Raw genomic sequence first — 6288 nt, 5'->3', positions numbered from 1 at the left:
TCAAAAAAAGTATTCTGTCAAAACCACGCAGTGAATCAACTGGGTTTGTTATGGTTACTTACAGAAAAACAGGTGATTCAATTGCAACAACAATACCAATTGAAGTACTGGCACCTGGACCACTGAGGATCCCTACGTGCCTTTGGGATCACTCACAAAAAGCTGCTTGACTGAGCGGTTATGAGCAGTTAAACTTCTGTGCAACAGCCTTTATACTACTGGGGAAGAGAAAGAGCCTCGTGAAATCTGAAGGCTTTTAGATTCTTGTTCATAGGGTTAAGGTCATAGGCCAACTCATATAGTGCTCACACGTTCTCTGATCTGAACTAGAAATGGCCATGTCCTTCCAGAGGAAATGGGCACAAAACAGGGTTGGATTCTCTAGACCCATGGTTCTTGGTTGTGGGTCATGTCCCAGTAGGGGTTGAAAGATTCTTTCACAAGAGTTACCTATGACCATCCTGCATAACAGACATTTACATTACAATTCATAACAGCAGCAAAATTGCAGTTACAAAGTAGCAATGAAAATAATTTTGTGATGGGGGGGTCACCACCACATGAGGAACTGTATTAAAGGGTTGTGGTATCAGAAAGGTTGAGAACCACTGAGCTAGACTTTCCCACGAAACATGATCATTTAGTAGGTTTCCCAGCCTGCGTACTGTACTGACTTCTGTAAACTAAGAAATTCTATCATCTCAACCTCTTGAAGCATGACACTCATTTTCTATGCTCAAAGGAGTCATTATGGTTGGGAATTTGCATTGCCTCCTAGTGTCTTTGCCCTGGTATCACATTCTATATTTTAATCAGTAAACTTTCCTTTCTCCAATCTTGTCCACATCAACAAACTCTCCACCCAATCTTAGATGCTAGTTCTTTAATCAAACAACTTCAGAGTTCCCTGGCTCCCAGTAGAATGTCTTAGTCTCACAGCTCTTTACAATACAGAACTTTCTTCTATGTCAGGCCCTGTTGGCCCCTCATTCGTGGTCTGGGTAAAAGAAAGGACATCGAGGATAGACCCCAAGGGGAATGAGAGCTTCATTACCTTCAAGGAAGACTGGACTGCTGCCCTTTAATAGGGAAGAGAAGGATAGACCATCTCTGGAAGTTAAGCTGCTTCCAAGATACCTGTGGATCCAGGATCGCTCATCAGTATATGGTTCTCCTCCACTGTTTCTGAGTCCCCTTCTTTTCTAACTAAAGCTTGAACCTCCACACAGCACGCACACTGGCCACATGGTTGGTAATTCACCCTGGTTACTCTGCAGATAAAGTCTTGCTCTGAGCTTTTTTTTTTCTCCATCCTGAAGGAACTGAGACTCTCTGCATGGTACCTGGGATATCCTTTGTTTCAGACTTCACTTCCAACCCTTCTGTGTTCTCTATAGTTCGTTTCTTGTGTCACACTGCTTAGCATAGTTTTCTGATTCCATTGGTCTTATCCTTACTGTTATCCTAATATCCCTCAAAAGGCCAATATTTCCCTTTGGCCTCTTCGTTCCCTTCTGCTAGCATACTACTCCAATTTTACCAATAATAAAGGTTCTATTTATAGCCAGTTTTGCACTTCATTGTCTTTCCACCTCAGGCCTTGAGTGCATACTTGTAGAGCAGCTACAGTCTCTCCTTCCAAGCCTGCTCCTTGATCTTCGGTTTCTCTTCATGCTTTGACCAGTGGTGTATGGCTCTCGTCTTCTTGGGTCGCAGGTTCCGGAGGGCAATACTACTTGCTGCCCTTGTAGTATTTCCTGAGGCTTTCTTGAGTCTGGTTAAGACAGTGAGGACACTGGCAATGGATTTGCAGGTGACTGCTATTTTGGAGAGCTTGGATGTAGCGCCACCTGTTACCTTGGTAACACAAAGCTGGTACTGTTCCATCTTCCAATGGTCTGGTTGTTTTAGCAGTTCCTCCTTCTTCTAGGCACGCAGATCCTGAGTCATGATCTTGGTTGTGGCTGCGTTGCCAAGGTTCTGTTGAGAAAGCACTTCCACCTAACACTGTAGTTTATTGTGTTCCACCTTCCATCAGCTTTGCTGTGAGAGAGCCTGGTCTGTAGTCCACTCTTACCATCTGTGCCTCCAGACCTTTCAACTTCTCCAGACTAAGACCGGAGATGGAGCTTATCACACAAAGGATATCCCTGAGATCATTCTCTGTGAAGGAGGGAATGAAGCCGATTAGGTTAAGGAAGATAAGCTACAAGGCGCCCCTCATAACAGTCATAGCTAACCCCACAGAGAGTCCATGAGAAATCTCCCACACCGAGCAGAATAACAAACCTTTATAGCCTTTAAACAGACACTGGATGGAGGTCATCCAAAAAGTGCAAGAGCGAAAAATTCCTTAAACCAGTTGTGTGTTGTTCTTATTTGTGAGTTAATTAGAACAAACTGATTTTATTTCTTTAAAAGTGCAAGGCTTTCTTTGTCCCCAGGCAATCTCGGACACAGCCAAACCCCTGATGCCTGCTGTTTATCCAATGATATGCATAATCCTTCCTCGTCAGGAGGTCTAGACTCTATAGTAATGTAAGTGACATATTTAATGCTCAGGAACATTTCAGGCTTCTAAAGCTATTCAGAGTCCTCTTTGGCTTTACTTATGAAATATTGACTAGGATTTTCTTTGATCTTTTTGAAATATGTTTTCGTTACCCTTAAGCAGCACAACAGAGTGAGTTAACATGTATTAGACTTTTTCTACTATATAAAGAAATATGGGATAAATTATCACTCAGAGTCAATGCCCTACCAAAGCCGTAGTTGAAAGCAGCCAATGGAGTGGAGCATAGGAGCGTTTGGTACGCAGGCTGTGATTCTGACTCACAATGGGAGCAGGAGCTATGATGGCCATACAAAACCAGAAGCCAGAATTTATCCTTTCGTAAAATGCTCAAAGATTAGGAGTTGTTTCGATAGTCCAAGAAGATGAAAATGAAAATTTGACGTATCGTTTCTCAACCCATTCTCTGATACTAAACAATGCAAAGATACTAGTAAAAAAAAAAACACAAAAAACTAAAGACCAATATCCCTCACTCATGAACACAAAAAATCATAGCAACTCTAACCTGGCTATGTACAAAATGGGCAAAATACCATGACCAAATGAACAATAATATAGACTTACAATAGGGTTACATATTTGCAATTAATCAATGTAATTATCATATTACTAAAAAAATCCTATTATCATTTTTGTAGATACATAAAAAGCTTCTGAGCAAAGCTTTGTCATCCATGACAAGAATTGTCAGCAAAAAAAAAAAAAAAAAAAAAAAAAGAATTGTCAGCAAGCACGGAACAGAAACAAATTTTCTCAAACTCATAAAGCCAATGTAGAAAAACTTAGTTAATATGCAATGATATTATAATCTCAGAACATTTTTTAAAAGAAAAACATCTGTACTATCACACAAGAAAACTCAGTAAGTCACGTAGATTGGAAAGGAAGATGAAAAACTGTTTGCCTGTGCTGACACAATTGCCTGCACAGAAAATCAATAGAATTGGCAGCGGAATAAAGTCACACGGCAAGGTTCACATATAAAAGGTCTTAAAGCCAAATTCAATTATATTTCTACACTTAACAAAAATAATTGGGAATTGAAATTATATTTTAAAAATAGCCTTTACAATAGTATCAAAAATAGCAACGAATTTAACAAAACATATGTGCAACGTATTTAATGTGAACCATTAAGCATTGATCAAATTTAACATCTAAAGCCATGGAAAAAATACCATGTACATAAATCTTTAGGCGCAATACAGTTGTCAAGTCTCTCTAAATTATTTTACCGATTTAGCATAACCAAGTAAAAATTCCAGCAAGAATTTTTTTGTACAAATAAATCTCAGTATCCTTGGTTGTAGAAGATTAAAGGTAACTACCAAAAGAACATTTGCAATTTCCAAATCAATAGAAATAATTAGTGAAACATTGAAACAAATCTCAACTCCAAAGAAGTTTGGAAAAGAGACCTCACAAAGGAAATAATCAACGCTTAAAAGAGTCGATACAAACTTAAGCGGTTAAAGTAAATTTGAATATACTGGCAGTCCAAGAAAGATCTATAGATTCAACTTAATTGTTCAAAGTCAATAATTCTCATATTGGGTTTGAAAAAGCAAACCCCAGCAATTTAATTTTTCAAGGAATTATTAAAACATGACCACAAAGAATGTTTGAAAGTGGAGGAGGAGACAAAACAACTGTAAATCAGACTATATGGAAATAATCATAGCTGCAAAATTTGATTCTTTTCTAAATAAAAAATGCTATGTAAATAAACTAGTAATATAAACTATAATTATATTAACACAGTACTCATTTCAGGTTAACATGTGACTGTTATTTAGTTATAATAAAATTTACTCAGGAAAATATGACAATAGTGCTTTCTGTTATTCTGAGTAATTTCCTAGGGGGACAGAATCATCCACTTTGCATATGTGTCTACAGCTGTGTGCGGAAGCCGAGCTTGATAGACCCAGAATGAGGAACTGGAGAGAGGCAGACGACAGTGGCACGTGGAACGGCCTTGCCGTATGCTCAATGCGTGGGGTTCAGTTGACATGCATTCAATCTTGCGGGCAGTGTCAGAGGTGAGCCCCTTCTGAGCATAAAGAGAACATTTAGAACTGAGCCCCAACATAAATCCCATCAAATGTAAGAGATTAACTGAGCTCATCTTCACTTTACTGAGACAAAGTTAGAAATAAAATATTAATTAAAAACTGATTTCCTGTTAAACAGCGATGGCACACACTCATCCAGCACTCAGAAGGCAGAGGCAGGCAGAGCTCCGATGGCAAGATCAGCCTGGTCTACAGAGTGAGTTCCAGGACAGTCAGGGCTACCCAAAAAAACCCTGCCTTGAAAAACCAAAATAATAATAATGATAATAATAATAAGAAGAAAATAAAATCTGATTTCCTAAAGTCTATGAGAAATATGAGACACTCGGAAATTATTACATTTCTCAAGGTTTTGTGTATACGTATGAAATTTATTTCCCCATCACTGATTAAATTGCTTTGGATAAAAATTAAGTCCAGAATTTCAGCTTCCCTGGTGTTTATTCATTCTTTTAAAAGATGAAATTATAGGTAAAGGCACGCCAAAATTTTATCAAATGTTCTGCTTCAGCTGGATAATGCTTCTACCACATGTCTACATGATTAAAATATTTCAGTGCTATTACATCAGTTTAGTAATCTGTATTAAGAAAATATTTAAAAATAAACTATTTCTCACATGGCCAGCCCAGCCAAGCTGTCTGCGCTGTGCTGCACAGACATGGTTGCCTCCATCTCTTGAACTTCTCTTTGTCTGATCTCCGTTCCCCACGGGTTCTCCTTCCGTACCCCATGCCCGCTGCCGCCTCAACATCGTCTTTCAAGGTGTCCCAGTCCATTCCCCTTAGTATTCCTTATATATTCTTCAAATAACTCTCCCTACTGTTTCAATAATTCTAATGGGAAAGTGTATTCTAAAGTTTGTATCTTGTATTTTATTGGTTTGCCATATTTTTTGCCACTTTCAGTCAACTTTTATACCAATACCAAAGCCTGTCATTTTCTTTTCAGCAGAGAATTTTGGGGTACCTTTTACATTTTGGAGGGTACTTTTGTATTTATTTAATGTCATGTGTACGCATGCCTGAGTGGACATATGTGCACCACTTGCGTGCAAGGGTCCGTGGAGGCTAGACGACGGGATTAGATCCCCTGGAACTGAGTTACAGACAGTTGTGAGCCTCTGATGTGGGTGCTGGGAACCAAACCTCAGTCCTCTGCAAGATCACGAAGTGCTCCTAACCCTAAGCCCTCTCTCCAGCCCCACTAGGATCCCCCTCCCTATTATGTTTTGTCATTCTAAGGACACATTACCCCATAGGATATACTAGATATACTTTTGCTAGTTTTTATTAAATAGTTTCAGGTTCAGTTTTGCTTTTTTTTTTTTAAATCCTGTCTCTTCTATTTTAAGGGTCTTTTTAAAAATAAATGCTCCACTTCTCTTTGCTCTAGTTTTGTCTATAAAATGGCAGTAATATTAGTACCTATTTCACAAGATTGCCTTAAGAGTTTAATTAGTGAAGACTTTGCAAATGTTGAGGCCAGTCTACAGTTAGAGCTTAATAAGAATTAGATGCTATTAAAGCAATTTGCTCTTAAAATTTGATTTATGACTCTCTTGATTTCTTTTGGGAATCTTTTGCCAAATACATTCCTGCAGGACTTTTTATGGCATCATCTGTCCCCTGCTTTCTG

General features: G+C 38.6%; 1 pseudogene; it reads right to left on the bottom strand.

Annotated features, from left to right (window-relative positions):
- Positions 1-1593: 1593 nt before the first annotated feature.
- Positions 1594-5404, bottom strand: LOC142853044 (large ribosomal subunit protein uL29 pseudogene; annotated as a pseudogene).
- Between the last annotated feature and the right edge of the window lie 884 nt (positions 5405-6288).

Source organism: Microtus pennsylvanicus, chromosome 6 (assembly GCF_037038515.1).
Source record: "Microtus pennsylvanicus isolate mMicPen1 chromosome 6, mMicPen1.hap1, whole genome shotgun sequence".
Lineage (NCBI taxonomy): Eukaryota > Metazoa > Chordata > Mammalia > Rodentia > Cricetidae > Microtus > Microtus pennsylvanicus.
This window is presented reverse-complemented; position numbering and strand designations above follow the sequence as displayed.